Here is a 10,078-nt window from a genome sequence, read left to right as displayed (position 1 = left end):
TAATATCACTGGTTGGTTTGAGTAGCCTATTAGATTGCTTGAGAAGTAGGGAGCTAGCAGCTGGGCTTATCTGGTAACACCAAGAAGAGCCAAAGCAAAAATTGCATCTAATTAGCTTCTTATGAAAGGAAGGCCCGACTGCCCCCCTCCCCCCCAGAGCAGCCTGAGGCCACAGGGACCTGCCCTCCAGCCACCCAGCCTACTGACGGAAGTGCTGTCTCTCTTGATAGGTCCAGGATGACTCAGCCGACCAGCAGGTGACCAAGCAGAGCTCCCAACAAACTTTTTCTCCTCTTAGCAAGGGTGCCAGTGGGCCATGCCCACAGACCTCCCTTTCTTCCTCTTCCCATCTCCTCAGGACCCAAGGATGAATGGAGAGGACAAGGAAACCTTCTTTGCACAAACAGGTAAGGATTCATTCAGCGCCTAAAGAAATTGCATCCACCCCATGACATACACTGAGGACTTACTCAGACAAAACACCTGGGGGCTTTTTTCCATTTGGGTTTTTCCATTTAAAGAAATCGTAAGCTCTTTCTCTGGTTTTCTTTCACAAACTAAGCATATGACAGGCCAGGGTTGCAGATTTTTCTTAGCCTACTTCCTCCTAAAATATCAGTCTGTGGTTAATCAAGCTCTGTGAATGAGAATTTCTCCTTCAGACATTGTGGGCTAACACGGTTCTCTGAACCCCCACCATTTGCTGGTTTTCTTTCCCCTCTGAGGAGTGTAAGCAGTCACCAGAAAGCTTTTTAAAGAAAGGAAGTATAAGAAATTTTTCCATGCTCCTGACCCTTTGAGTCTACAAGTTGTAGGACTCCTGAACCTGCTGTCTCTAGACTAAAGCAGCCACACACTGTTGACCGAATGTCAGCCCCTGTTCCCTTCCAAGTAATAAGTAATAAGTCAAAACAGCCTGCTTGAGGTGGCTACAGTTAATTTGCACATACATCACTACTGCAGGTGTGGCATCTGTGCCTTCCGGGGTGCAGTGAGGCATCCCATGCTGGTGGTGAGTGGAGAGCAGGCAGGCAGACCCCAGGTTGATTCACACCTTGTTCCTTACCATTTGACTGACCTCAGGCAAACCAAGTTCTTTCTCTCCTCATTTTCCCCGTGGAGACAGTAATGCCTACCCTGCGGGTGCTCTGAGGTAACTAATGGATATATTATGCTTGGATATAAAGGAGGCTCTCAATAAATGGCAGCAATATTTATTATTGTTGATTTTGTAAAAAGATTTACTACCCCTAAAGCACTTGGAACAGTCTACTGAGTAGTGTTGGTCATGACTGTTATTATCTAAGGGGCTGGGGATGCCTTGTCAACAGGATCTTCAGGCTTCTCCTAGGAATGGTTCTGGATCTGGCTAATGTGCCTAAGGCAGAAAGGCTGGTCTCTTCAGAAACATTTCAGCGTGGTTGAGGAGGTGAAATTGGGCCTATGGAAGGAAGTGAAATTGTAAGGTCTGCATCTTAGAAAGAGCAAAGACCACAGATTAGAGAACGGACCCGGAGGAAGAAAACTATGGCCCGAAGAATTAGGAAGCCACAGCAGGAGTCCATATTTGAACTGGACTCTTGGTAGAGGCTGTGGAGGGGAGAGAAGTGGACTGTGGATCAGAGTGGTTTCAGAGGTATGGTCTACTCTTTTGTGGTGGACAAAGGGGAGGAAGGAGCCACAGAGGATCTTGAGATTTCTGTCTGGTCCAATCAAGGGGATATTGATCTCACTTATTGAGAGAAGGTACAGACTTGAGAAATAAAATAATTCACTTAGCATTTATTTTAAATTGTTTCTTTGCATAGACACAGAGTTTATTCAATCAGCAGCAAAGAGACATTCTTGCTAGGCTCAGTGGTATCCACCTGTAACCCCAGAAACTTGGGAGACTGAGGCAAGATGATCACAAGTTTGAGGCCAGCTTCAGCAACTTAGTGAGAGACCCTGTCTCAAAATGAAAAGGCTGGGATGTAGCTCAGTGGTGAAGCACCCCTGGATTCAATCTCCAGTACCAGCAGGAAAAAAGAGAGAGAGAGAGAGAGAGATTTCTTTGCTCTTGGTAATTCTTGTATATTTTAGAATATTGGATACCAAGTATTGTGCCTTGCTGAGAGAGGCATCAGGTGAATATATTTTATCTAATGAAGAAAGAAAGGAAGAACAGAAGATACCAAAAATATTAAGCTATTTCTACCTTACTAGATGAAGCAACTTCACATTCAAGAATTTAGCTTTTAATAACATTTTTTAAAATATTTTTTTAAGTTTTAGGTGGATACAATATCTTTATTTTATTTTTATGTGGTGCTGAGGATCGAACCCAGTTCCTCAAGCCACAACCCCAGCTCCTGCTAATAACATTTTAAAATTTGAGAACATTTGCTTTATAAATATATGTCTTTGGGTGCAGTGGTGCACACCTGTAATCCCAGCAGCTAAGGAGGCCTAGGACGGAGGATCACAAGTTCAAAGCCAGCCTCAGCAATTTAGCTAGGTCCTAAGAAATCTGGATGTCTCAAATAGAAAATTTTTAAAAGGGCTGGGAATGTGGCTCAGTGGTTAAACACCCCAAGTTAAACACCCCTGGATTAAAAACAAACAAACAAACAAAAAAAAACTTAATAAATAAATGTAGTATGACCAAGTTTTAGATAATTTTAAAAATTGGGAAAATTACTGCATCTGTAATGCTACCACTTAAGTAAATGAATGGTTGCATTTAGTGTTAACAAAGATAACAGCACCACTGTTATAGTTAATTGATAATGCCACTTAAAAGCACCAAGTTTTTGAACATCCAGATTTCTTAAATTGACAATGTTGTTGATAGAGCTGTAAAGTATGACAAGTTAAAAATAAAGATTAAAGGCATTTTTAAGAGAAATTTTTGAAGTACAGATTATGAGTATAAACCATAAAGAAGATTCTCTGCCAGCTTCTGCTGATCAGGTCCTTCTGGTATTTTTCAGACCTAAGGGTAAAACTTCTTTGTGTGCATGGTTTATGGCAGCATGGATTGAGGAAAGGAAAATTTGTTGTAACTAAAAAATAGCTGTCATCTGACTAGAAATAAAACATAGAGGATCTGAGAGCTCCCAGCCTGGGATTTGACAAAGCTGTGCTCTGAAAGATGTAGTAATCAGGTGAATGTAAGGGAGGGAAGTGGACAATGGAATAGGAAGTTACCAGGGGCTAGGGAGTGGGGAGCAGGGCATGGGGCTGTTCAATGGTACAGAGTTTCAGATTTGCAAGATGAAAAAAGGTCTGGAGATCTGTTTGACAAGTATGAATAGACCAAATACTGACCTGCACATTTTAAACAAGTGGTTAAGTCATTAAAAGAGAGAGAAAAACTGGAAGGAGAGAGAACTGGAATCAGGAAACTATAAGCTAGTGATTTAGTCTTCTAATGCAATATAATATTATTTAGAGGTGAGGAATAATGCTACATAATGTAAGCCCCAATTCTCCTTTCTCATTAAATTATTTAGGCTTGGTAAAAAAGATTTATGATCTTTTTTTTTTTTTTTGTACCAGGGATTGAACCCAGGGACACTTAACCACCGAGCCACATCCCAAGCCCTTTTTTAAAAATTTTATTCTGAAACAGGGTCTTACTAAGTTGCTTAGGGCCTTGCTAAATTGCTGAGGCTGGCTTTGAATTTGGGACCCTCCTGCCTCAACCTCTAAGCCTCTGAGCCAAAGGTTTATAATCTTTAAAAAATAAATAAATAAAATCATGAACTGTGGCTGTGGAACTATGGGTCCAGGATCCAGGAAGCCGGGTCCCTGGTCCAAGTTCAGCCTGACTGTGTGGTTCCAACAGTTGCTCAGTCTCCCTGAGCCTCACTTGGCCTCAGGATGGTTTCTGTAGTCTTCTCTCCTGCAGAGACTGTTCCTGCAGGGAGAAGGTCACACAAGTCCACGGAGCTGGGCCTATCAAATAGGGTGCCTGTCGGTATTTATGTTTTATTTTGTACTTTGTCCTTTAAAGTATTGTTTTATACTACAAAAGCAAGGATGTCCGTATACTATTTCAGAAAATCCCAGTCCCAGGGCACGCATACCAGCTGCCAAAGGCAGCAGGAGATGTGAGACCAAAAACAGAGGCAGATGGATCTATAGTGCACAAAGGGAATTTATCAGAGCCTTAAGGACAGAGAGTGTCTTGGGCAGCAATAACACATGTGAATCCCCACACCCCAAGGCAGGAGGAAGGGGTTTTTGCACTAAGCGAGATAAAGGTGGGCTAGAGTCAACTGATAAACCTGACTTCTCTCAAAACAGTTAAGAAACAGTCTGGAGCCGGGGACAGTGGTGTATACCTATAATCTTAGACGCCCTAAGCAACTCAGTGAGACCCTGTCTCTAAAATACAAAAAAAGGCTGGGGGTGTGGCTCAGTGGTTAAGCGCTCCTGGGTTTAATCTCCAGATCAAAAAGAAAAAAGAAAAAGAAAGAAACAGTCTGGGTGTCAGTGGTCAGGACACCGTGCTCCGCTGACTATCCTAACAACTTTGTTTGTCTGTAGAGCTTGGGATGTGTGCCAGGGTCACCTGATAGTCAAAAAGGTGGCTATGACCAAAATGACTTAGTTTTGTTGAACTAGACTCCTCCATCTACTAATGCCTAGAATAAACTGAGCATTTACTAAGTGCCCAGCATTCTATTTAGCACTTTGCATGTTCATCTTTGAAATCAGAAAGGACACAGAGGGGTTGAGTATCATTCCCATAGTCATACAGCTCTCGGGTTAAGGACCTTGGGACTCTGAACTCAACTTTTTAGCCTGCAAAGTCATGCTCTGAACTACTAAGCTACTAAGCTACAGAATGCAGGATTTGCATAAAACATAATACATCTAAGAAAACTTGCAGAAAGGTTAAGAAATCCTGACAGAAGAGGATCTTTTATAAATTTACTTCTCAGGGCTGGGGTTCTGGCTCAGTGGTATAATACTTGCCTACCATGCATGAAGCCCTAGGTTAAATCCCCAGCTCCACAAAAAATAATGGTAACAATAAAAATAATAAATAAAAATAAATTCACTTCTCATCTCATCCATCCTGCATAGTGAAACCTCTGATTTGGTTTGGGATGAAACCTCTGATTTGGCTTCTCAACCCATAACCTCCCAAATCCCTACAACCTTAGCCTTGCAATAGAAACAAATTATTTATTCTTATGTCCTTGAAAGTGCTAAATGCAAATGCTTTGAAGAGAAATTATCAAAAGCATGCAGGCTGTTAAAGTCATACAAGAAAAAAAAATTGTTTTGTGATTTGCCAAATTTTGTCACGTTTTTAAGGTAACTAGGCATGGATCTAAATACAAACACACACCAACTGGCTGTAATAAATGCATCTATAAGTAAATATTTAATGAGCTGATTTGTGGCCTGTGTATAGCATTCCATTCCAAGAAGATAAGAAAAATAATCATGTTCCTTAAAATAGAAAATGTGGATAAAATGATCGTGGCTTTCATAAAGTTCAATTAATCTGTGACTGAAATTATTAAAAGGTTGTTGATATTAAGGGAATATTATTTTTGCCCTTATACCCAGAATATTTTTCACTGCCTAATTAAAATTTTTCATTTTTATGGTTTTGGTTTCACATAAATCATCATTTTAAGTAAATTATAATTTTGGAACATCATATGAATGTACATTAATACAGACCAAAAGGCAAAACTCTAAGCTTGACTATAATTTTTTGCCTACTCTGCGCCTATACCCATGTAGCTAGGTCAGAGGAGAGAAAACCAAGGGACGCAGCTACCACCTGATGTGACCTCTTCACGATGCTCAGAGTTACAGCCTCTCTTATGCTTCCCCAGATGAGTATTTCATGTCTTCTGTTTCTCCGTCTTCTAATATCACCTTCCCCACCATCACTATCAGCTGATGACCTGATGTGTTCCTGACCAAGGACAATCCCTCCACCAGGTACTAGATCACACCTTTTTTTAAAAAAAATTTTTAGTTGTAGATGAACACAATACCTTTATTTATTTATTTTTATGTGGTGCTGAGGATCGAATCCAGGGCCTCTCACGTGCTAGCCAAGTGCTCTTCCACTTAGCTAACCCCCAGCCCATAGACCACACCCTTTTTTAACCGACATTGCTCCATCAGTCCTGCCCTATTCCCCATCCCCCCACATCAACTGCTTTTCCCTGTTTACTGGATCATTCCTGTAAGCATACAAGCCAGCTATCATCATTCCCATCTTAAAAGCCCATAAAACTTTCATAACTCCACTTTGCTCTCCAGCAGACAATCAGATCCATTTTCTACTACTTCTCTATTTGTAGCAAAACTCCTTGAGCCAGGTACTGTCCCCAATCCTATTCCTACTCTCTCTTGAAGCATTCCAATTAGCCTTTGTCCCCACCCTCCATCAAGGCCACCAATATTCAACATGCTGTTATTACCAGTGGTTTTAACATTCCGCTTGACTTATCAACTGTCTCTTCTGAATCTTTCCTGGAAACACTTTCTCCACTTCCAAAGCCCCACAGTCTTATGGTTTTCCCGATTCACTACCATGTCTTCTCAGAATCAGTCACAGCTTCACCCTCATCTCCCAGCCTTCCTATATCTGGACTGTCCTGGGGTTCAATTATTGAGACTCTAATTCTTCTCTAGTTTCACCAAATCAAGTTGAAATTCCTGCTAGGACCTCTCTAAACTCCAGACTTGTAGATTCAAATGCCCATTCAACCTCCCTAACAAGCTCCAAATGAAACACTTGACTTTCACTCTCCATACCTGTTTCTCCCTATTTTTTTCCTCCTCAGGAAATGGCTCAGGCCAAAAAACCAAGGACCCATCCTCGTCACCTCTTCTTACACTGCACCTCTCCCCACTGGCAAATTCTATTGCCTCTATTTTAACACTACATCCAGAATCAGACCATTTTTCATCCCTTGGCCAATGCCACTCTGATCCAAGCCACAACTCCCTCAATATTCAGGAACCTCCTTCTTGGTCCTCTCAGCCACAATCTTTGCCCCATACAATTTTCTTAATGGAGCAACAAGCATGACCATGTTAAAAATGGTGAGAAGTGTCATTTTTCTGTTCAAACCCTTCACAATGGCTCCCCAAATAAAAGCCCATGTCTTTTAGATGGCCTGTGATCTGTCCCCCTTTCTTCCTTGATTCTTTTTCCTTCCAACCTAGTCAGACTTGCCTCCTGACTGCTGCTTCTCACAGAATGTGTCTTCCCCAGAGTTCACCATAGTTTGCTCTAACACCTTCCTCAGGATTTTACACATTTGTTGTCTTCTCCAGAAGGCTTTTTCAAATCACTTTTATTTAAAATGCCAACTTATGCCTCAAGCAGTAGCAGTTGACTGTACTCATAGCAACTCCGGAGTCTGAGGCAGGAAGATCACAAGTTTGAGGCTGGCCTCAGCGACTTAGTGAGACTCTGTCTCAAAATAAAATTTAAAAAAATGGCTGGGGGTCTAGCTCAATCAATGGTAGAGTGCCCTGGGATTCAATCCCAAGTACTACCAAAATTTTTTATTTAAATAAAAATAAAATGCCAACTCATAGTCCCTGCAATCTTCTCACCCAGCACTTATTATCCTCTGGTCTTTCACCTATTTATTATTTTATGTATTATTTAATTGTCTGCCTTCCCCAACTCAATTATGTAAGGTCAAGGCCTTTTGTTTTGTTTTGTTTTTTCTGCCGTGCATGGTAGCACATGCCTATAATCCCAAGAACTCTGGAGGCTGAAGCAGGAGGATTGCAAATTTGAGGCCAACCTTTGTGCCAGGGTCCTGCCCTTACAAGATCCAGGGAGTCCTGGAGGAAGAGTGGGTTGGTAAAAGAAGCAAGACAGCGTGCTTGCCTTGCATGCACAAAGCCCTGGGTTCAATCCCCCAGCACCACCAAAAAAAAGAAAAAAAAAAAATTCATGGGTTGGAGTTGTGGCTCAGTGGGAAAGCACTTGCCTGGCATGTATGAGGCCCTGGGTTTGATCCTCAGCACTGCATATAAATGAATAAATAAAATAAAAAATACATTTACATATATATATATATATATATATAGAGAGAGAGAGAGAGAGAGAGAGAGAGAGAGAGAGAGAGAAGAAGAAGAAGAAGAAGCAAGACAAAACACTGGTTGCAACTTCAAACAGTCTTCAGAAAGATCTGCTGCTCCCTGTGGAGCCTTTTATTCTTTTTTGTTCTTATTTTTTTGGGGGCGGGGCGGGGTTTCAGGGATTGAACTCAGTGGCACTCAACCACTGAGCCACATCCCCAGCCCAATTTTGTATTTTTTATTAGAGACAGGGTATCACTGAGTTGTTTACAGCCTTGCAGTTGCTGAGGCTGGCTTTGAACTCACAATCCTCCTGTCTCAGCCCCCGGGGCCGCTGGGATTACAGGCATGCGCCACAGCTCAAGGCTCTTGTATTCTTAAATACACTTTTTCAGATGGTTAACAGGTGGCCTTATGGCCTGATTTTCCTGATTTACATATTTCCCTTGTGAGTTCCACAACCTTTTAGCATGCATTCTACTTTTACATGGAACATGGATCACGCTTCTATTTTTGCTTTTCCTTTTGATCTTTTACTAAGCTATGATTAACCTTTTAAACTGCTAAAGAGTTTCTTTGTTCCTTGGTCAAGGTACACCAATTTTTGAACCTTTGTAACCTCTAACTAAAGGGCAGATTCTGCACTGTCAGTCCATTTTCCATTTACATTAACTATATGTCTTCCATTTTCGTCAGGTATTCCCATAAATGGCAAGGGAGGGTCTGTGGGTAAGGGGAATGTATTCTGATTAGCTTCCCTGCCCCTAGGAGGGTACCATAGTCTTCCTTGAATTAAATAAGCTATAAAAGGTGGGCCTTGCACTGTTGGCACAACAATTCTTTTCCTGTGATTAGGCTTACGCACAGGTTGCACTTTTGGATCAGGAGACCTAGTAGAAAATGTCAACTGTGGAGCAAAGAGTTCTTGTAATCTACGCTTTTCCCAGAAATCCTGGTCTGGGACTACGTATTTGTGTTTACTTATATTCTAGATAACGTTAGTCTTAAAACAAATCTCAGGACATTTTTTTTGTCATATTCTTAGTCTCCTTCTGGGAACTTTCCCAAACATTCTAACAACATATGTTTTTAGTTTGGATTGAGATGCTTCCTGTTAACCACATTAATATTTCCAGGATCAGAGCAGCCATAGCACCCCATGGTTTTGGTTTCCAGATGTGTCGGCCCTGCTGCAATATCTCCCACGCTGTGACCCTGTCAGACAGCAGGGGCAGGAACACCTTCACCACCTTAGCAACGTGGACCCTGTCTCAAAAAAAAAAAAAAAAAAAAAATGGCTGAGGATGTAACTCAGTGGTAAAATACCCCTGAGTACAATTCCCAGTACACAAAAGTCTTATTCACTACTTTATCCTTACTACTTAGAATAGTGCCTATCAGAATTATTTTTATTTATTATATTTTATTTTTTGACTGAAATAAAGAGAGAATGACTAAATGGGCCATGGTTAATGATACAGAGCTCCTTTTATATACAGTCCTGTGGACACCGTATTCTGGGTTTGTTTTCTCAATCTTTGCATCTATCTAGGTTGTGTTATTATTATCACCATTTTGTAAATGAGAAAATAGTCACAGGGGAATTAAGTGACTGCCAAGGTCATGCAGCCATATGACTAAAAGGGTTTTTAAACCCAAGTCTGTTGGCTGCAAAGCCAGAGACTCTCACAGCTCACTTGCTTCACAGCATCACACCTTTAGCTTCAACCCATACCATGAGCAGACATGCTATCACCACGGCTCACCATAGGCCCAGGTTGGTCATGGTGCTGCCTCCCAGAACAGATTTGTCTGCCTCTTGTGGCAGGCTGCTGTGAGGAATGGGTTTCCTATATCATTTTAAATATCTGCGTGTTTGAAACAATCTGTTTACCAAAGCATTTCTACAGTTTAACATCCATTCTAAGTGAAGCCTATACCCAAACAACTGCCTTTAATAAAAAGCAATATTAGATCTTCAAGAAGAAAGGAAGAGAGAATAATATATCTCAGA

At 41.3% G+C, this 10,078-nt stretch overlaps 1 protein-coding gene across 9 annotated transcripts in view; it reads left to right on the top strand.

The window, feature by feature from the left end:
• The first annotated feature begins 241 nt into the window (after positions 1–241).
• Pced1b (PC-esterase domain containing 1B) overlaps positions 242–10,078 on the top strand; it is a 63,793-nt gene continuing 53,956 nt past the window's right edge. For 2 of the 9 annotated variants that reach the window (XR_011707088.1, XR_011707087.1), the window contains exons 1-2: positions 242–407; positions 5,749–5,952. The gene's annotated coding sequence lies outside the window, so the exon portion shown is untranslated. Of the gene's footprint in view, positions 408–1,506; positions 1,637–5,748; positions 5,953–9,200; positions 9,541–10,078 lie in introns of those variants that run through there. The other 7 variants (XR_011707091.1, XR_011707090.1, XR_011707089.1 and 4 more) reach the window with 6 other exon arrangements.

This window comes from Marmota flaviventris, chromosome 3, assembly GCF_047511675.1.
Source record: "Marmota flaviventris isolate mMarFla1 chromosome 3, mMarFla1.hap1, whole genome shotgun sequence".
NCBI lineage: Eukaryota > Metazoa > Chordata > Mammalia > Rodentia > Sciuridae > Marmota > Marmota flaviventris.
The sequence above is the reverse complement of the archived record's forward strand: the minus strand, read 5'-3'. Positions and strand labels throughout refer to the sequence as shown.